The sequence below is a fragment of the Phascolarctos cinereus genome, unplaced genomic scaffold, assembly GCF_003287225.1.
Source record: "Phascolarctos cinereus isolate Bilbo 61053 unplaced genomic scaffold, phaCin_HiC Scaffold_2;HRSCAF=192, whole genome shotgun sequence".
In the NCBI taxonomy this organism is placed as follows: Eukaryota; Metazoa; Chordata; class Mammalia; order Diprotodontia; family Phascolarctidae; genus Phascolarctos; species Phascolarctos cinereus.
In genome coordinates, this window is record NW_027555625.1 from 370,258,357 (window position 1) to 370,281,296 (window position 22,940).

Here is a 22,940-nt window from a genome sequence, read left to right on the forward strand (position 1 = left end):
ACCTTGTCCCTCTCAAACAGCATTTCTCAGTCTTTCCTTGTCCACTGGGCCCCTTCCCCATCACATAATGAGAACATGCCTGGATCTCCCCTACTCTTTAAAAACCTACACTTACTCCTGTCATATCTCCTTAAACACCAATCTTCTATCTTCCTTTTCACAACAGAACTCCAAGAAAAAGTGTTCTGGATTGGTTGCCTCCATTTTCTCCCTTCCCACGCACTTTTCAACAATCTGGCTTCCAATCCTACAAAATGCTGAGGTTACTAATAATCTCTTAATTGATAAATCCAAATGGTCTTTTCTCAGCCTCATTGTTAGCTTTTTTAGCTTCTGAAAAAAGTCAACCAATTCCTCTTCATGGATTCTTTGAAAATGACTCTGCTTTGTTCTCCTACTGGTCTGATTGTTCCCTCTTAATTTCCTTTGCTAGAAAAGCAGCCATCTCTGCCACCCCTTTAACTAGGAGTGGTCTGTCCTGGGTCCTCTTCTCTCTCTCTCTCTCTCTCTCTCTATATATATATATATATATTCTCATTTCTTGAGCTACCAGGCTCCTCTGGGTTCCATTTTCATCTCTCTGCAAATGACTCCTAAATCTCTATTATCTCTCTTAAATTTCAGGTTCATAAGGTACTTCAGGTACAGAAGATATGAGAGCTATCAGCACAGAGATGATTAAACTCAGGGGAACTGATATAGTTAACCAGATGAAAGAATAGAGGGAGAAACAGAGAACAGAAAACAGAGAAGAAGAGAGAATGTCCAAAACTATATATCTACATTGGCCTCTATTTTCTCAATATCAATAGGAGGCAAGATTATCAGTGAGAGTCTGGTGGTAGGAAGAGGCATTATGGGAGACTTGAGGAGAAAAGAAAGTCTGGAATGAAGTCTGTAGTAGGATATCAAAGAGGAATAAAGGCCTACTCTGCTACAATGAAAATCTGTTTAAAATTAGATAATGTACATTTGTAGTAGACTAAGTCAATTCAGTTACATAGCTTCCTCCAACTCTATTCAACAGTGTGTGAATAGGAACAACAGACATGGGAGAAATCCAAAGCCAAGGTTTAGCAAAGCATCAATGATGATACAATAAGGGGGCAAAGGACTCAAGACTAGGACACTGTAAAAGTGAATTAGTTAGAATTAGAACTAGAGTCAAGGTTAGAAGGAAAAGAAAGAGACGACAAAAAAAGCACCTCTTAAGATGGTGATATGAAAGGTATTAGAGGAGCCCAGCTCACCTAACAACCACCCAAGCAAAGATGTGAAGAACACCAGATGAAGCAGTGATCAAGAAGACCCAAGAACTGTATAACAGTAGCAACATTCAGATCAATAAGTTCTTCTATTCAATCCAGTACTGAGCAAGAAGATGATTGGGGATATATGAGAAGAGAGGTGGGAAGAGGGGAGGAGAGGATGAGACAACTGAACTTAAGTTAATGGGGCTTGAAACCAGCATGATCCCAGCTCTGGCCCTCTAGAGCCAAAGCAGGGTATTGATTCAGCACCCATAGGTTACCATGCAGAGAGACAGTTTAGTACACACACGCCTAACAGTTTTCCCTCTCCCAAGAGACCTCTTAGAACTATAGTAGGAGATAGGGCCAGAAAAGTGCCCACATGCCAGACAGCCTTCTAGGAGGCCTGAAGACAATACTCCTGACAGAGCAGGAATCAAGGGCACTGCCCCACCTATCCCTTAATCAGAGTCTCATACCAGGAAGATCTCAGACATCTAGTTGGGATCCATCAACTACATTACTGGGTCCTCCAAAAGACTCTTATTGTTGCCACAACAGGAGACAGGGTCAGCACAGCACTAGGAAATCTCAATTTCTGAGAGAATGGGCCCTCCACAAGGCATAAAACCACCAATATAGGGCCACCAATATAGCAGAGGACAGAACCCATTCCTGGTTGGGGACTGCTTCAGAAAAAGAACAGAGGATGATGCTAAGGCCAGCCAGCACCCACGGCAGACCACCAGGTCACAGAAACAAAAGCTAGGTATTTAGGAAGAGGTGGGGCCTAATCCTGGTCATCTCATTCACACCTGCAACAGTAGCAGCACCCAGACTACAAAAGGGATAGAATCAAACAGGTCCATCCCATACAAAAATACAGGAAGGGGCAAAGCCTGGCCCTGGATTAAAGTCTATACTGAGAAACTGAGAACGCAGATATAAGCAACACAAATACGATAAAGAAATAACATGGGTCAAGAAAAGCCCAAGAGGTAAAACCAGAAAAGCACATATCCCCAACAAGTATAGGTAAAGTCTCAGAGAAAAGAATTTCTTGTTCACAAGGATTACGAGCGTACTTGGAAGAAATGAAGACAGAGATTTTTAAAAAACGAAATAAGAGCTCTGAAGGGAAAAACTGAAGGAAATCAAATAGTTCAAAACAAGAAGTGGAAAACTTTTTTCAGTGAGCTGAAAAACAAAAAAGAACAAATAAAATTCAAATGACACCATGAAACAAAAATTATTAGAAATGGAAAAAACTGAAAAATTAGAAGAACCAGTAAGATACCTACTACCATAAAACTGACCTGAAAAATAGGTCCAGGAGAGATCATTTAAGAATCAGAATCCCTAAAGAGTATGATCATACAAAGAAGCTGGGAATAGATTTGAAGAAATCATAAAAGAAAATCTATTAAAACCAGAGGGCAAAGTGAAAACAGAATAAACTGATTACCTCTTAAAAGAAACCCCAAACTGAAAACTCCCAGCAATGTCAGAACTTCCAGTTCAAAGAAAATATACTGCAAGCACACAAAGAGAGTTCAAGCAAAAAGAAAACACTTAGGATCATACAATATGGGGCAGTTACTACAACAAAAGAGGCAAACATGAAATATAATATTCTAGAAGGCAATGGAAAAGACTTCAAATCAAAGACAGCTTAACAGCAATACTGAACATAATCTGATCGGGGGGAAATGGACCTAGAAGATTTTCAAAAACTCTAGAAGACCAGAGCTAGGTAGAATCTTTGAAATGAAAACAGAGGAGACAAGAGAAATTTAGAAAGGTAAAATACATTTGCATAACTGGAAGGGGTAAACAATTTAATAAAGGGGGTGGGGGTTTACATTCCAACAGGTGAAAAAAAGAAATAAGTTGGGGGTTTTTTTCCCCCAGAAACCTAGTTTTAAAGCCTTTTCTGAGAGGGAGTAAAGGAAAACATATGACCTGAAGATGATTTTGTTCCGTTTTGTTGTTTTCAAAAGAAAGAAAAGGGAGGTAATACACTAGGGAAGAAATAAGAAAGAAATTTCAGAGAACAAGCATCAGGGAGAGGTTGGAAGGAGTAGACATCTTACGAAGTTCACTTATCTGAATGAAGAAAAAGGAGTTTGCACTTGAGCTCGCACGTACGTACACAACACACACACACACACACACACACCCAAGCTGGTGTGAAAATACATTAAAATCAAGAGGAAAACAAGTAGGGATGGCAGATGGGTAGGATTAGTAGTAAGGTAGAGTTAGGGAAGGAATAGGCACAAGACAAAAAAGGGACCTCACCTTTGAGGATGGATCATAAAGGGGGAATTAAAAGGAGTGAAAGAAAGTGCCAATGATCAGAATGTGGGCTGGCTGAAGAGAGGAGCATAGGAGTGGGATTAAGATCATTTCAATTACAGATTTCCAGTGCTCATCACATTCTTCTTCTCCATGTTCCTCTTTATAAAGACAGAAGCTGGGACAAAGAGAAGAAAAATTACAAACCAGGACAGAGGGAAATGCTGTAGCAAAGAGCTGGAACCAAAGTAAATACCCAACAACTGGGGAATAGCTAAACAAATTATGGTAGTATGTGAAAATAAGGGAGTATCACTGAAATATAAGATATGATGAAAGGACAGTTTAAGAGAAATCTGGGAAGATTAATATGAATGAATAGCAAAGAGAACAAGCAGAACAATTTATACAATGACTACAATATTATAAAGGACAACAACTTTGAAAGAACTGTCATCCATGCAATGACAAATCACAACTCCAGAAGACTGGTGAAACATGCTTCCTACCTCTTGGCAGAGAGGTAAAAGACCACAGGTATGGAATGAGATTTACACGTTCATGAACATGACCAATGTATAAGTTTGTTTGTTTGACTACACTTATTACAAAGATGGGCTTTTTTGAGGATGAGAGAGGTGAAGGAAGAAACGCATTGAGGAAAATTTCCAAAATTCACAGAGAAGAAGAATTACAGGCGACTCAGTCAAGCACTGGGGACTACCATATATTTTTAAAAGCTGTATAAAATTGAGTATCAGTTCCATATATAAAGTCTCTTTTTCTGTTCTTTTTTATAAGGAAATCTTTTTTATTTTGTTGTCTGACAAGTTCAGAATTTAAAAATTTTATTACGATTTTTAAAAAGAAAAAATTTTTTTTAATTAAGAAAGTGACTAATTCAAAGAAACCTGCGAAGACTTTATGAACTAATTCTGAGCAAAGTGAGAAAAGTCAACACAATTTATAAAACTATAATAATATAAAGGAAAACAACTTTGAACAACTTAGGAACTGAACGTAATGGCCAATCATGACTCCAAAAGACTGAAGCCGCAGCATGCTTTCCAACTCTTGGAAGAAATGAGGCATACATGTTCACAGCCGATGAGTGTCAATTTATTGCTTAGCTACACTTACTGCAAAAGAAAGTTGGGAAGACAATGACTAGTGAGACTTTAAAAAGTGCAAATGAAACATTAAAAATACACAGAAAAGTGCAAATGGAAGTTCAGAAGGAATGGACGATAAGCCGAACAATGTTAGTATTATGCTACATTTAATATTTTTTAAAAGATGTATATAATTAATGATTTCATATGAAAGAAAGTATTGAGAGGTTACAGAGATTGGAGACTGCAGTAAGAATGAAGAATAAGTTCAGGGGAGGTAAAGCACAGTAAAAAGTAGAAAGATGGAAACATGGTAATTATGATCAAACAAGGGAATTTAGGAGTTTTGGTGAAAATAAAACACTTGTGGATGACAAAATGAAAGCTAATCTATCTAAATGTATGTCAATCTGACCAAAAGTATTATTCATCTGCTTGGATATTCCAATGCAGCTGGTTAGACCACACTCTTGAATACTTACAAAACTCTTCCAGGAGGCTCTGTACTATTCTAGAGCTTGATGCTAACTGAATCATATCACCCGCAAACAGAACATATCATCTTCAATTCAGATTCTGCACTGGATTTCTTCCCTCATGGCAGTGACAAACAGCTTTGATAAGCATGTTTCCTTGTTAAATGTTGCTAATATTTATGATCTGACAGTCACCAAACAAGTATCTTTGTTATATCTTTCAAGGAATCTTGAATAATTTTAATAAGGATGAGAGAAACCTAGCTGGAAATAAACCTTTAAGGTAGCGCTCTGCTCAAACGTTTTCTACAATCAAACAAATACGAGATCTTCTATTCTCTACATCTTTCAATTGTTTGCTGGTAAAGATTTATGTGGCCTACTGTGGAATGTAGCTTTTGAAATCTTTACCTAAGGAAGTTGGTAGATTTTTTGGAAATAGGTGAACCTGATCTTTCAAGAGAAGTCAAAACTAGGATGTAAACAATTTTTAGGTGCATTTTTACAACACTGTCAAAGTATTCACCAACATTATTACCCAAGTGTTGGTATTCATACTCTGCTCCAATAGAATAGTGAATACGGATACCAATGTAGATCCTCCTCTACTGCATTTCACAACTCTAAAATGTCTGAATGATCCAAAGCATTTTATAAAACTAAGAGAGCTAAGGTTAATCCGAAACTAATATGGTATCTACATTTCAACAAAATCATTTTATAGAAATTTCACTTTACAAGCCACATTTGGGCTTCCCCATCTTCTTCAATGTTCAGGCAAAAATTGGCTATTCTAGAGATATTTTATTTGTAAATATCTTTTCTAGTTGTGAAAATTTACAATGGACATTAAATCCTTTTAGAATTTGTTACCACCCCTGTCCCACCATACTCCAACTTCTTTGCATCCAGTCAAAAACAAGGAATGAAAAACATTTATAGTATTAAGCTCTTACTATGTAACCAGACAAGTGTCAGGGATATGAATATAAAAGTGAAGATACTGGCCTCAAGGAAATTACATTCTAGGGGTTGAGGAGTGTGAGAGGGGGAGACACATAGGAGAATGGAGGGATATTTTGTTTTGAAAAGTTACAGAGACAGTAAATGGAATCACCCTTTACAGTAACAGTGGCAGAACTGATTTGATTATGACTCCAGAATTGGAAGGTAGTAAGGGGATTGTGCATATTATTACAGCAAAGAGGTCAAGCATGGCTGAAGACAGGACTGAAAGGAGTAAACAGATGGAAGTAACCATTCATCAGGACAGGAGGCCCCAAGGTAAGGAATTCAAAGATGAAAATGTTCAAGTCCTCTAGGACACAGTAACTGGGTATAATTTCTGGTCCTGGTAGCACAATAGCTGGACAGCAGACTGTTGGAGAACCATGGAGACAGCTCAGCCCCACAGCAAGTGTTCCAAAGCTAAATGCATTATCTACATGATTTCTGTAGAGCTAGTCCAAAGATTGCTGTTCCAGGTGAGGAGAAGGCAGGCAGCATTCAAGGCAAAAGGCAAGATAACACAGGTAAATGGCTGGATATATAATTTAAATTATACATTTTGTCTTTTTCCATACTTATTGATAATAAAATCAAGCAGTAAGTTCATCTTTGCAATTATGGTCAGACTGGCTAACAAATCAGAGAGATGTAAATTAACTATCACTGGCTTCTTCCTGGGTGGAAAAAAGTACAGTTACCAAAGATGCCTCAACAGCAATAATGGCTATCATCTCTACTTCACAAACAACCAAGTCAAAATCCAATTAAAAAGAACAACTATTTTGGAAGCAAATTCAGAACAAGTGTAGTTGTTTCAACAAGGAAAAGGTATTTATTTTTACTTCTTCTTCAGTAAGAGTCACAGAATTTTAAAGCTGGAAGATACCTCAGACACTATCTAGTACAACCCATACCTGAAAAGGACTTCTAACTAAATAACATCTGAGTAGTGATCATCTAATCTCTGCTTGAAAAGTTTTCATCCCAATGAGTAAGAACCTACCACCTCCCTAGGCAGCTTTTTCCACTTTAGCTCCAATCGATGGGAAATTTTTCCTTTTGTTTTCTTCTTTCCAAGTTCTACCCACTGCTCTGAGTTCTATTTGGGACAAAAGAGAATATCTATTCCCTCTTCTATATGACAGATACTTGAAGATAGCTCTCATTTTCCCTATCAACACCCACTTTCCCTGGCTTAAAATCCCCAATTCCTTCAACTTATTTTCAGCTCATAAGGACTTTCTATGGCCGATCACCATATGAGATGGCCTCCTCTGGACACTCCAGTTTACCAACATCCTTCCTAAACTGTGGTGCCCAGAACTGAACAATTATACATGGTCTGACCAGGGCAGTATACAAAGGAACTATCAACTCCTCATTTCTAGAAACCACATCTCTCAGTTTAATGCAAGATCAATTTTTTTTAATTGTTTTTCTTTTTCTTTTTTTTTTGGAGGTGGGGGGAGCTGGTGGGAAGGAGAGGCCTACACATCATAATGCTGACTCAGGACTTGTAGCCCATTAAAACTCCCAAATCTTTTACAGACAAACTGTTGAGATTTTAAATTTATTATCCCCAACAAACTACACAATATTAGATTCAGCCCAAAATTCTAGTCAAGGGCTTCTGCAATCCAGTGATCTGCGTTCTCTAGCCCTCTTAGTTTTCTGTGATGTGCCACCACCCACGTCGATGATTAAAAAAATTATACAGGGGGCAGCTAGGTGGCTCGATCCTGGATTCAGGAAGACCTGAGTTCAAATCAGGCCTCAGACACATAACACTCACTAGGCTGTGTGACTCTGGGCAAATCACTTAACCCCAACTGCCTTAAAAAAAAAAAAAGATATAGAGCACAAAGCCAAGCATATATCCCTGAAGCATTCCCCTGGAGATCTCCTGCCAAGCTGACATCAAACTGTTAATGACTAGTCTGAGTTTAGTCATTCAAATAGTTCCAAATCCATCTAACCCATACTATTATGTAGCCCATACCTCTTCCACAAAAGCATGATATTTTATCAAATATTTTACTAAAAACAAGGTAAATTATATCTATAGATCTGCCTCATTTGCAAGTTTAATAACCATCAAAGAAGGAAATAGGTTAGTCTGGCATGGCCTGCTCTTGATGATGCTATGAATGTTCTTTATAATCAATCCCTTCCTTTTCTAGATGTTCACTAAACATCACTTTAATAACACATTTTTTCCCCAGAATTTTCCCCAGAAAGCTAAGTCAAGTTCACTATAGTTTACAGATTCTGCTCTCTTCCTTAAAAAAAAAAATTAAAGATTTTCCTTCCAGCGCTGCCTCTCCCATCCTCCACAATCTTTCTGACAAAAGATCCATAATCCCTTTGGCCAGTTCTTTCAGTACCCAAGAATGTAATTTACTGGAGCCAAAAAACTTGACTTAAAAGCAGCTTGGTGCTATGTTACTATCTCTTGGTATCAACTGCCTATTAGCCATTTTTATTCTGTCTTGCAAAAGGTCATCCTTCTAATCAAATAGAAGCAAAATAAGAATTTAGCAGATCTTCTTTCTCCAACTGTAATTATCCCATCCACCCTTAGCAAAGGTCCTGTTCCTTTTTTGACCCTCCCTCTTCCTCCTATATAACTTAAACTTCTTTGTTGTCCTTGGCTTTTCTCAACCACCTCATCTCATTTAAAGATCATTCTGAGCTTTATGACTCCTGACACTATTCTTAAAATAAAGTACCATGCTTTGGTATTCATCTTGCATTTCTTGCTCTGGCTTCTATCTTCCATTTTTCTTAAAACTTGAGTTTATGTGAATAATCTATACATCCACATCAGTGTCTTCAGACAACTCCCACATTTATCACAAATACCTGTCCTTTGTGTTTTCAGAATTTCATTTCTGAGAGCTTCACATTTCTGCAAGGCTGACTTGCCCTACACAATTTTATTCTTTAGAATCCTACTTAGCCTTTCTTTGAACCTTTTGAAATTTGCTCTTCCTGCAGCTCTATGGTTTTTAATTTCTTGCCTAAGGATTTGAAATATTTGGTAATACTGCCATAAGAGTCTATAAAACAAAATTTGGCTCATATGAAAAAAATCGGACCCATACATATATAAATCTCAATCAGAAACACAGGAACCAGGGTTTAATTTCTAGGATTCTTTCTGAAGGCCATTTAGTAGGTGATCCCTTCAGGTATCCTATAGTAAAATGTTCTATAATTTGACATGGTAGTATCCATCAGCAGATGATAAATTGAAGAGAATAAGCAGAAAGGTGCCTTCTTCCCATTGAGACAACATGCTAAAAACAGTTCCGACAAGACAATTAATTCCACAGTGACAATCTTCCTTATATTTCTCATCCCAAAATCTTTCAGGGTTATATGTGTCCAACACTTATCAGCTAGCACATTTAGTCAAATTAGTGCTCCTATACAAACAGCCGTGCAGCTGCAACAAGAACTTAAGGTTAAGTGTGGTCTAAGTACTTGGAAAGCCAAGACTTAGAAATGTGATCTTTCACATAAAGTAAATAAGTTGCGATTTTTCTATCAATGCATAGAATTACAGAACAAAAATGTTCTTCATCACAAAGACAGCAGCATAATTTCATTTATATTCAGAATTTTTTAAGATTTTCAAATCAAAATTTATACACGAAAGGCTAATCTCCTTAATAAGCCTATTATTTAAGCAACATGGTTCCAAATGGAATTCACTTCCCAGAGACTTAAATGTGTGTGTAACACATTTATTCTCCAAGTAATTTCTTAGAACATTAAAGAAGTCAAAGTGGGGATCTGGCAATGAGCTCTTTCCATTTAATGTCAGCAAAGTATTAAGCTTTTTCTTAAAAGAAACTCAGTATTTTGAATGCTGAAGCATAATACCTAAGTTACCATTACCATCCTTGAAAAGAAAAATTTAGTTTCTTTGAAATTTATTGGACTATGCAGAGAATAAAAGTACCAATGAGCTCAAAATCAGCATAACTAAAAAATTCTGAACACCAGCATTCACCTGCTCTCTACTAGAACATTATTTTCCCCCCCAATTATTAACAGTTTCAAGTGTTGTTAGTCCACAAAACCCCACCATATTAGTCTGGTACCTTCCCTTGTGAAAAAGTCACATCTAACTCTAAATTCATCCTCTCCATATTAGGGCTCCTTTTCTTTTCCAGATTTTCAATCTACTATGCTTAGTATTTGAGAACGAAAAGGTAGCAACACTGGATGAGTAAGCGACTTTCATTTTTAAAATTCAATGAACAGTTTCATTTCTTACTTTCTGATGCTTGTGTGGGGCTGAGCTAGCAGCAGTTATCAGACTGACTTACAAAAGTAAAAAGGCACAAAATGTTAAAAGTGATAAAAAGGATTCAACAATTGTAAAGCAACATTTATTAAATATCTCTGTATAAGGGCCTGTAATGACACAAAAATGAAAAATGGTTATTTCAGCCCTTAATGAACTAGTGACATATGCATTAAATATAATACAAAGTAAAAATGCAATAAGGACAAAGGAAGATCTGGAGAAAGAAATCTAGAAAAACGTGAGAAACAGTACATTTAGCAAAGGAAATATGAGGGAGAACAGCACCCGAGTTGAGCTCTGAAAGAAAAGAGAAGAATTTAGACAAATGTGGAAGAAATGCATGGGAGAGGGGAATAGTCTACATCTGTTGAGACTAGGAAACTGTAAGTAATACAATTTGGGTAGAATATGAAGAAATTGAGTAGAAGAAAAGAAATATAACGAAACAAAGCTGGCAAAATAGGTTCAGAGAGCAATGTGGTATAGTAGATAAAAAGCTGGCCTCAGAGTTAGGAAAACCTGAATTCCTGACATATACTGTGTTAACCTTGGCAAGTCATTTAACCTCTCAGTGCCCTGGGCAACTCTCTAATACTATAAATTACAGAGGAGGAGATGATCTGGAGCTCTTTACACCTATGAAATCATAGTGCTGATCAATAAAAGAGGTTGAAGACCAATTTTCAAGGACCTGAAACAACAGCCTGAAAAGTTTGTATTTTACCCTATGAGAGCAACTGAATGCCTTCAAGTGAAAAAAATATGGTTTCCCCCTATACATTATTTTGGCAACAGAGCAAAGGGAGGGTTCTCCAAGTAAGAGAACATAACAATAGTTCACACAACAGGTAACAAGGACCTGCATTAGTGTGGTGGCAGTTTAATTGGAAAGTAGGGAACCAAAAATATTCTGAAAGTAGAAATCACAAGATATCGAATACTGAAGGAGAAAGAAGAGGCAAAGACACGGTGAACACAACTCTCAGGAGGAAGGTTGGCAAGCTGTATCTATCAGTACAAAATGAGATATATAATATATTTCTTTGTTAATAGGCAGGTGCTCTGGGGTAACAGGCAATGATAGCCATGTAAAGAAAGCATCAGTAAAACTAGGTTTTAAAGGTTTTGACATCAAATTTATTTTCCTTCCCTATTCCTATTTCTTAGGGAAAGACAGCAAGAATACACTAATCTACCTGAAATAATGTTTAAGACCAAAAGCTAGGGTTAGCAAGCACATTAAAGTATGCACAGTGACCAGAAACAGGAAAAGTACAACTTGGAAATAAGTCAGAAGAAAAAAATTTGAAGTCTTCACTTTGAAGATCCTAAAATCAAAAAAATTAGTAAAGTAGATAATTATATTACTAATAATACCTATTGCTTAAATGTTCAATGTGAAATGACATCAAATTTTAGAACTAAACCTAAAAGACCCCAAATTAAGGGAAGCTACCTTTTAACCCTTTATAGAAAGGGCCTACCATAGGTTTCTGTCAGTTGTGCTAACTCCATAAATACAACAATAAAAGTAATAGCTAGTATTTATGCATCTCTCTAAAGTTTTCAAAGCACTTAACAAATGTCTCATTCTACCCTCACAACAACCCTGGGATGCACCTGTTATCCCTATTTTACAGATGAGGAAACTGAGGCATGCAGAAGCAAAGTGATTTGCCCAAGGTCACCCAACTAGTAAGTTTGTTGAGGCTAAATATGAATTTAAGTCCTCTTGACTCCCAGATTCTATCCACTGCACCCCCTAGCAAAGCTATCTGTATTCAATTCTTTAATATGAAGGCTAATACGAAGGACTTTTTAAAGCGCAGTGAAGTTAAACTTTACTACAATGACATCAAATCGTATCTCCTATCACACTCATTTATCCCTTCCCTCAGCATAATCAATAAGTTCTTTTCAAATTATAAGACCCTAGGCTCATTAATTACTTTTATCCTTTTCCCCCGCCTCAAATTAACTACTCCTAAAATCAGAAAAACCTAAAACAATGTGCTCAAGGACTACCTTGGAAAACTGGGACTCTAGGTTTTAATTTTCAATTGTCACCTAGTATGTACAATAAAAAGGTTTTCTTTGCCTATTTTATTTCCCAGCAAAGGCATTTATTTCCTGAACAAGGTTCAGATAAAAGGTAAAAAAGTGGCACTAATTCCGAATATTCTTCAAATGTCAATTATCATTCACTGGGGTAGAGATATCCATATCTGATTCTGAGGTTACATATGTAACATGTACAGATATACATGTATGTGTGTATATAACACATAAGTAGTCTTCATTTTTATTAAAGCAAGCTCACAAGAGTCATTATGGTAACAGTAAATCCATTTCAGCCATTTTCTGTTTTTAAAAGACATGAGATGGACTCTTAAAAAAATTAACACACTTAAAATTTCCATTCCAAAAAAATTTCATGGAACAAATATCACCTTAAGCACCTACCTTATTCCTAACTCCAAGAACTTAAATCATTTCACAAAAATCTCTCAAGTTTTAAGAAGTATTGACCAAATTTTAACATAGGGAAACTGGAACACAGGTTAGAAGTTAAGCTCAGTATTTCAAATATACCGAGGATTTTTACTACAAATGGCAAACATGCCGCAAGCATTAATGCTTCTAGCCTACCATCTATTTCTTATATGCCAGCTCCTCCACCTTACCAGGTATGCTTCCAGAGGACAGGTCATCATTTTTCTTTATACAGCATGTAGCAGGTCATCACATACACACACAAAAATGATTCTGATGAAATTCTGATATATGGAGTCTATTTTGTAATGCAAGTAGGAAATCTATTTTTTCTTACATCAGGTTTGTAAATAAAATGGCGTTAGCTAATTTTCCTCATTGAACTATATGCCTACTGAATCATACTCCCAAGAATGGATTCCTGGCATCCTAACCAAAACATCAAATCAAAATAACATTTCCATTTATCTAACATAACTATTTCAGGTTCTGTGACAAGCCCATGTGCTTGACAGCCCAATTCAGGCTCCATTTAGTGTGACATTTAAAGAACTTTGTTATCACGAATGCTTTGTGCCATTAAGAGGAATACAATTTTTAAAAGGGGGGTGAGGGAGGGAATGCAGTTAAGCTCCAGCAAATAACCACATTTTTTGCCCTCTTTTGCCCCCAAACAGGAGGTACAAGAAACCAACCACCATCAACACCCAACCCACAGCCCCTGGAGAAGGAAGTGAAAAGGAAGAAAGATGGGGCAGAAAAGAAGAACTACAGGCAGCCGAGTCAGGGGTTCACCGAGACTGATCCTGATGAAGAATTACTTGCAAACAAATGCAGGCACTTCGGGGTTGTTCGAGAGGTGAGGGAAACCCACACAAGCCCGAGCCGGTAGAAACTACCGTCACTTCACTCCACGCACCCCCCCAACGCCACCACCAACCCCTGGGGCAGCGACCCACCTTCAAATTCTCCTTTGCCTTTCCTTCCCTCATCCCCCTCCCTCCCGAGGGCGGGAGCTTTCCCCAAAAATAGACACCCCCACCTGTCAACCTCCTCCCTCCTTCTTTCCTTGTTTCCTTTCCCTCATAAACATAAACCTACTTCTTTTAAGAGCTGCTCCCCTCTCCCTGCTCCTTCCCAGACGACATCAACCCACTACCCACCAGACGGGTGGGACCGGGGGACATGGCGCAGGGATGGGGGATGGGAAAAGAAGAGGAAAAGGGGGAATTGGAAAGAGGGGAGGGGGAGACAGAGAGAGACAAGAAGAGATGGAGGGGAGAGAGAGACACAGAGACTGGGGGGGGCGCGCGCGAGGGGCTCGCGCATGCGCGGACCCGGGCAACCGCCCGTTCGCTCTTACCGTTGGAAGCGCGACTCCCCCTTCCCCGGCCGGGGCCGCTTCTCCAGGACCCGCCGCGGCAGCTGCCTCAGCCTCAGCACCGCCCCGCACAGCGGCAGCGGCAGGAGGGCCAAGGCTCCGGCTCAGCGGCGGCTGAGTCTTGTGTCTTCTCCTGAGGAGGTCGCGGGCAGGCGAGCGACTGAGGCGGTGGTGGCAGCGGAGGAAGCGGCGACAGCAGCGAGGGTGCTACTGGCCAGGCGGCTGTGAGCCCCTTCGCGGATTTACCCCCCCCGGGGGAAAAAAAACGGCGCCGAGAGCCGGGGGAGGGAAGGGGAGGGCTACGGCTAGAGCAGCGAAGGCAGCGGCTGAGGCGCGGACCCTCCCTAACGGCGAGGGGGGAGGGAAGGAGGAGGGGCGGAGGCCGGGCCGGACGTGACGTCGAGGGGGCGGATCCATGGAGAGGACATCAAAAGAGCCCGACTTGGGGGGGAGGGGAAGGAGGCCGATTAGAAGGTGGAGGGAGGAGCATCCGCGTGTTGAAATGGGGGAGGAGGCGGAGGAGGTCCAAAATCTGTACTGCATCCAGCACTTACCCATCTTGGCACTGCGGGGAATTGAAGCGGAACCACATAGAGCTTACAATTTGTAAAGCAGTTGCTAAAAAGATTTCCTCGAAACAGCCCCGTGAGGTAGGTAGTGCAAGGATTCTTATTGCCAACTTTTACATTTGAGGAAATTGAGGCCCAGAGAAGCAAAGTGACCCTTCCAAGGTCACGCAGCACGATGAGAGTCACCACATGTAGACTGAAGAAAACTGGATCCACAATTATTCATCCAACACTTAAATTGGGTGAAATTCCAGAACAAGGATTTAAAACAAAAAACGACCACGTTCCAACCCACCAAGAGTCTGTTTTCTTATCTAGCAACTCACATTTCGGGAGTGCTTCCTCACAACCACTCAGTGAAACCCGATGATTCCAGTATTATTATCACTGTCTTACAGATAAAGAAACTGAGGCCCAGAGTGGTTGAAATAGCTTGCCTAATGTTTCACAGCACAGGTTCTAGAACCCAGCTCTTCCAGTACCCAGGCCAGTGCTCTGTCCCAACCAGACACGTACCCACAAAACATTTGCAGGCTTTTTTTTTTTAAAGTAAAGTAAGGGGGAGGAGAAGAAGGAGAAAGGAAGATAGACCAGGGAGAGGAAGTGGGTCAGAGTGAGGAGAAAGGGGTGAGGAGGAAGTAGCTGTGGAGGGAGAGGGAGTACAAAAGGTGCTCTTTGTAACCAGGAAAACGCTGAAGGTGTGTGTGGAGGGAGATATTAGTCCCCTCTCAGAAGGTTGCAAACCCCAGGGCTCACTGTATATTAAGTTCCTGATAGGGAACCAGAGCAATAACTCAAAACTCCCAGGCAGGCAGTTAGAAGTTAAGCCAACACAGCTATGCCATGGTTACTCATATCACATTCACATGAGAATTAGGTCAGAATCAGCAGCTCAGAACTACACCTGCAATCCCTCCGCCTCCAGACATGCTATTCTGACAGCTACATACAAAATGCCTCTGGTTCGGAAAGAATTGAGAAATACGAAAGTCAATGAGCCTGCTAGGTTCCAGAACTACGTTCCAGCGCAGAGGCTTATCCGCGTAGAGGAAGAAGGGCGGGGCCTAATGTAACCTATCAATTGCTTGCCTAGCAACCCAGACCAACCCAGAGTCCTCTAGTGTCACTCCGGGGCTCTCTCAAAGATTCATTGTATTACATTGTCAATCACTTTAGGGTTGCTACTTCCCCGACCTTGTAAAAATGGGAGTAAGAGCGTGTTGATCTGTTAGATCCTTTAGAATCTAATAGCGAGCGCTCAAGTTCTTCCCTGTAAGGAGATAGCGTAGGACAACTCTGTCACCTGCACAAAAAACTCTGAACCAATATATGTAGTCAAGTAACAAACACTGAGCAAATGACAGGTAGTAGTACCCTCCATTTACCTCTGCTGGAAGTTTGTAACCCAGGAAATTAAAAATCAATTCAGCTCTTTTCACAATTGGTATGATGGTCTTACTTTGAGATTCAAGTAAGAAAAATAACAAAAAGTAATTTCAAAGTAGCAGGATATAAAATAAATCTAGAAACCCAGTTTTTCTTCATATTACCAACAAAACCCAGAGATAGAAAAATTCTATGCAAAACAACTACAAAATGTATCAAATATTTGGGAGTTCACTTATCAATATGCATACAATAATTATATAAATGTGACTACAAAACACTTCACAAAAATACAGACATAAACAATTGGAGAGATTAAGTACTTATGGTTATGTTGTGCCAAGGTAAAAATGGCAATACTATCTGAATGAATTTACCTGTAGTATTCAGTGTCATACCAAACTACCAAAGGATTACTTTATAGTACAAGAAAAAAAAATTCATCTGGAGAAACAACAGATCAGTAATCTCAAGGGAATTTTTTTAAAAGGAAGGAGTCTTTGCAGTAGGAGATTTAAATCTATGCTACAAAGCAGTATAATTAAAACTTACTTGGTTAGACTACATAGATTTGCGAATTATAAGTATAGAGATGGTAATTAAAACCGTGGGAGCTGATGAGAACACCAACTGAAGCAATAGAAAGGAAGAAGAGAAAAGGCCCAGGACAGAACCCTGTGGGACACCTACAGTTAGTTAAACGGTATGATCTGGATGAGGATCTAGCAGTGCAGAATGAAAAGCAATTGATTGATAGATAAAAAGAGAACCAGGAGAAAATGGTGGTGTCCCAATAACCTAGAGAGAAGAGAGTATCAAGAAGAAAAAGATGATCGACAGTGTCAAACGCTGCAGAGTAGTCCAGAGAATGAGAATTGAGAAAAGGCCATTGGATTTGGCAGCTAATATCATTGTCAAAAACAGAGAAAGAAAATTATAGAACAATTTCACTAATATGGTTACAAAAATCCTAAATAAAATACTAACTAGAAGATTACAACAATATATCACAAAGATTCTACATCATGACCAAGCAAGATTTATATACCAGGAATGCAAGGATGGTTTAACATTAGGGAAACTATTAACATAATTGATTATATCAAAACAAAAGTAACAAAAATTATGATTGTATCAATAGATGCAAAAAAAGCTTTTGACAAATACAACACTCATTCCTAGTAAGGAAAAAAAATGGATTTTTCCTTAAGATGATAAGCATCTACCTAAAACCATCAGCAAGCATTATTTGTAATGGAGGTAAGCTAGAAGCCTCCCAATAAGATCAGGAGTGAAACAAGGATACCCATTATCTCAATATTATTCAATATCTTACTAGAAATGCTAGCAATAGCAATAAGAAAAGAAAAGGGAATTAAAGGACTCAGAATGGGCAATAAGGTAATAAAAGTATCTCTTTTTGCAGATGATATGACATACTTGGAAAATCCTAGGGATTCAACTAAAAAGCTAGTTGAAACAATTTTAGCAAAGTAGCAGGCTGTAAAATAAACTCACATAAATCATCAGCAACATCACCAACAAAACCCTGCAAGAAGAGATAGTAAGCGATAACCCACTTAAAACAACCATAGACGGTATTAAATACCTGAAAGTATACCTGCCAAAAGAAATCCAAGAAACATATGAACATAATTATAAAGCATTTTTATACAAATAAAGTCAGATTTAAGTAATTGGAGAAATATTCATTGTTCGTGGGTGGGCAGAGCCAATATAATAAAAATGACAGTTCTACTTAATCTATTTATTCAATGTCATCCCAATTAAATTACCAAAAACTTATTCTATTGAGCTAGAAAAAAATAACAAAAGTCATCTGGAAAAACAAAACATCAAGGATATCAAAGGAATTAATGGGGGAAAATATATATATATATATGTATATATATACATATATATACACATATATGAAGGAGCAGTAACAGATCTTAAACTGTATTATAAGATGGCAATTATCAAAACTATCTGGTAATGGTACTTAAGAAATAGAAAGGTGAATCAATGGAACAGAGCAAACATATAATACACAGTAGTGAATGATTTTAGTAACCCTTGTGTTACTAAATGTAAAGATTTAAGCTCGTGGGATAAGAATTCACTATTTGGTAAAAATTATTGGGAAAACCTGAAAGCAGTCTGGCAGAAATTGAGTTTAGACTTTCACCATTTACCAAGATAAGGTCAAAATGGATACATGACCTAGATATAAAGGAAGATAAAAGTAAATTTGAACATAGAACATAGTACCTATCAGACTTATGGATAGGAAAAGAATATATGAATAAACAAGAGACAGAGAGCATTGTGAGATATAAAAATAGATCATTTTATTACATTAGATTAAAAAGGCTTTGTACAAATAAAACCAATGTAGCCAAGATTAGAAGGAAAAAAACCAGGGGGGGGGAAGGGGGAAGTTAATAAACAGTTTCGTACATAAAGGTCTCATATCTCAAATATAGAGAGAACTTTGTCAAATTTATAAGAATGTGAGTCATTCCCCAATTGATAAATGGTGCAATTTTTGGATGAAGAAATCAAAACTATATATAGTCATGTGAAAAAATGCTGTAAATCATTATTGATTAGAGAAATGCAAATTAAAACAACTTTGAGATTATCTCATATCAAACAGATTGGCTAAAATAATAAAAGGGGAAAATGTTGGAAGAAATGTGGAAAAATTGGGACACTAATATACTGTTGGTGAAACTGTGAACTGATTCAACCACTTTGGAGAGCAATCTGGAATTATGCCCAAAAAGTAATAAAACTATGTACACCCTTTGACCCAGCAATACCCACCATTAGGTCTGTTTCCCAAAGGTGGTTAGGGAAAAAGGAAAAGAACCTGTATGTTCTTAAAATGTCTATAGCAGTTCTCTTTGAGGTGGCAAAGAACTGGAAACTGAGGGGATGCCCATCAATTTTTGTTGTTGTTCAGTCATGTCTGACTCTTTGTGACCTTATTTGGGGTTTTCTTGTCAAATATGACAGAGTGGTTTGCCATTTCCTTTTCAAGATCATTTTATAAATAAAGAAACTGAGGCAAACAAGGCTAAATGCTTGCCCAGGGTCACATAGCTAGTGTCTGAGGCTGGATTTGAACTCATAAAGAACATGAATCTTCCTGATTCCAAGTCCAGTACTCTATCCTTTATGCCACCTAGCTGCCTACCCATCAATTGGAGAATAGCTAAAGAAGTTGTGGTATATATTGGTGGTGAAATGCTACTGTACTGTAAGAAATGATGAGCAGGTTGATTTTAGAAAAACATGGAAAGACTTGCATGAAATAATGAAGAGTATAATGAGCAGAATCAAGAGAATGTTGTACAAGGTAACAGCAATACTGTTCAAAGAGAACAGCTAAGTTATTCTGAGTATTATAAATACTCAAATCAACTGCAAAGGATCTATGAAGGAAGATGCTGTCCACCTCCAGAAGAAAGAACTGATAAATAGAAGTATGCATGGCATGGTTTTACATATAGATATACCTATACAACACCCACACACATTTGTGTCTGTGGGGTGGGAAGGAGGAAGATAGTTTGGAATTTAAAATGTAACCAAAAAAAATGAAATGAAATTTTTTAAAAAAGAGAGATCATTGGTAACTTTGGAGAGAGCATCTCATAACATATATGAAAAATGGATAGATAGCTTATACATAAAAGATCATATCATAAACAAATTGGAGGAGAATGAAAAGAGATGCTATTCATAGCTATTGGTAGGGGAAATGCTCATCAAAACAAGATTAAGTAATTACAAAAGTTAAAATGAATACTTCGATTACAAAAAATTGAAAAGGTCTCACACAAGCAAAATCAACGCAGATAAAATCAGAAGCAAACAGTTAACTGCAACAAAAAAATATCTTTACATCAAGTTTCTCTGATAAAGGTTCAAGATATGTAGGAAATAGATTCACAGATATAAAAAGAGCCATTTCCCAATAAATAACTAGACAAGCAATTATAAAATGTAAAAAAAAAAGGATGTTATCAATAAACATACCAAAAAAATGCTTCAAATCATTATTACTTGGAGAAAAGTACATTAAAACCACTCAGGTTCCATCTAGCATCCATCAGATTGGCAAGGATAACAAACAAGGAAAATGACAATAGTTGGAGGCTTTTAGAGTACAGACACATGGGTCAACTACTGGTAGAGCTGTGAATAGGTCCAGTTATTCTGTAAAGCACTTTAGAACTAGGCTTTAAAAAGTCACTAAGCCATCAACTAGGTATGTACCCCCCACTCCCACAATGAGATCAAAGAAAATGAGAGCATGGAATAGAAGATAGAATCCAGGACTTGGGGAATTAGAGGATAAGTTCAAATCCTGGCACTGCTACTTACTACCTTTGTGACCTTGAACAAGACACTGCCTTTGGGCCTCAGACTAAACAACTCTTAACCAATGAAATAGCCAACCATGACTCCAGAAGACTAATGACAAAGCATGTTTTCCACCTCTCAACAGAACAATGATGGACTAACAGTGCAGGATGAAACAAATATTTTCAGATAGTTAACATGGATCTTTTTCATACAATTATGCTAACTTGTTACAAGGGAATTTGCTTTTAAATTTTGTGTGTTATAGGGATAACGGGTTATTGATAGTTATACCAAAAAAGCATTCAGGTTTTTTTAGGGGTTTTTTTAATGTAAAGAAGAGAAGGTTTAGAGGGAAACAGACAAGCAAAACAGCCTTTGGAACTAACGTACTGAATTTAGGATATACTTTTTTTAAAAATCTGTATATAATGAGATTTATGGTTTCATGCACAATACTCCTATTCTCTGTAGATGGATATATTCATGTTTCTTGATGTTTGTCAAAGTCATAATAACAAGAACATTTTTAAAGTATATTTTTAAAAATCAGTGAACATGCAAGTGCATAGCGCAATACGAATCCCAAAATAGAATGTAGCCCCAGAATTTATAGACATAGTTTTTAAAAAGCCACCCTCCAAGGTCTGTTAAATGTGTTACTGTTGAAACCATTTCCCAGATCTCAAGGAAACAAAAACCTAACTAATGTAAGACAAGTTATGATCTAATTTATAAGAATAGATAAAGAATCCTTACATGGATCTTGTAAGATAAGTACTAGAGGGAATATCCCTATTTTACCGGGGGGGGGGGGGGCGGGGTGTTAGGTGATTTGACTACCACAACATAAATGCTGCCAGACCTGAAATATGAAGTCTGGGGATACAAAAAAAGCAAAAGACAATAACTGCCCTCGAGGAGTTCACAATCTAATGGGAGAGACAGCAAGCAAACAAATATGTACAAATAAGTATATACAAGATAAATAGGAAACCTTTTTTTAATCATGTAAAAGAAAAAGGAAGGCACTAAAAATTAAGAGGGGTTGGGAAAGACTTCCTGTAGAAGATGGAAGAGCATCAGGTATACACATTTAATACTTGCTTTCTGATAATACTACTGAAGTAAGAAATTGATCTTTTCTAAAAGTCACTCAGCCAGGACAAGAAATAATTACTCTCAGGCAAGCACTAAAAATAGCCAATTTCATTTATTTTCTTCCCCGAGTTACACTGCAGGAATTTTTAACCTGGGGCCTATGAACTTTAAAAAAAAAATGTTTTGATAACTTTTTCAATATCATTGGTTTCCTCTATGATCCTACATTTCAATTTATGCATTTAAAAACATTCTGAGAAGGGGTCCATAGACATGATGCAAAAAAAGGTTTAGAACCCCTGGCTCTGGTTAGAATAGGCCAAGAGAAACTTTAATTGGGTTTGAAACTATTTGTGTAGTGGCTTAGATGCTGAACAGTATCAATATTCCTACCTAACTTCCTAATAGAGATAAGTGTTCTACTGCCATGAAAAATGAGTGTTTGCTACAGCTTATGAGCATTCTTCAAAAGCCATGTGCCAGGCAAGGCCAGAGCATGTCTTAACCAGCCCCTGTGTTTGTTTCCTGCTGCCTCCAGCCTCAGCTCTCATTCCTCCTCCCCACGGAGCCCTGTGTTCTAGGCGTGGGATTTGGGGACAAGGATATCTAAACACTTCATGCTTTAGCCAGTCACTATGCTCCCTGGCTCTCCCAGAAATTGAATTATAATGATATGCTTGCTCACAGCCCTTAACCTGGTGAAAAGAAAGGGCACCCATTCACAAGCCAGGAAGTTACTATGACATATCTGGATAGGTACAGTATCAACCTATGAAAATCCTCATTATCTTACAGTGGTTTTTACTCTTGACTTTAGAGTGAAGACAGATTTCCTGTGGCCAGTTACTTCCTCACAGATTTACAGAAAAATCAAATGGATTTCTTCCAAATCCCTAGATGTTCTAGAAATCACCATGATGTTTAGTCTCTTATCACAAAATTTAAAAAGCTTTTGTAAGCTCAAACATCCACTCTTTTTCGAATTGAGGCAGTCAAGGTTGCCTGAAGACAATGTTTCTTCATTTCTGATATCTTACTTAAATACCTAACAAGTCATTTAGAGGCCATTGTGTCCTATCTGAGGACATAAACTTACAGGTTATGAGTATTTCCACAAATACTGTCAACTGTATGCTCAACAACCCTTGAATAGCAACTATTATTATTCTCATTT

General features: G+C 37.9%; 1 protein-coding gene across 6 annotated transcripts in view; it reads right to left on the reverse strand.

The window, feature by feature from the left end:
- Positions 1 to 14,711, reverse strand: part of FAM13B (family with sequence similarity 13 member B) — a 107,747-nt gene extending 93,036 nt beyond the window's left edge. For 3 of the 6 annotated variants that reach the window (XM_021004977.2, XM_021004976.2, XM_021004974.2), the window contains exon 1: positions 14,319 to 14,710. The gene's annotated coding sequence lies outside the window, so the exon portion shown is untranslated. Of the gene's footprint in view, positions 1 to 14,056; positions 14,221 to 14,318 lie in introns of those variants that run through there. The other 3 variants (XM_078150433.1, XM_021004978.2, XM_021004975.2) reach the window with 3 other exon arrangements.
- Between the last annotated feature and the right edge of the window lie 8,229 nt (positions 14,712 to 22,940).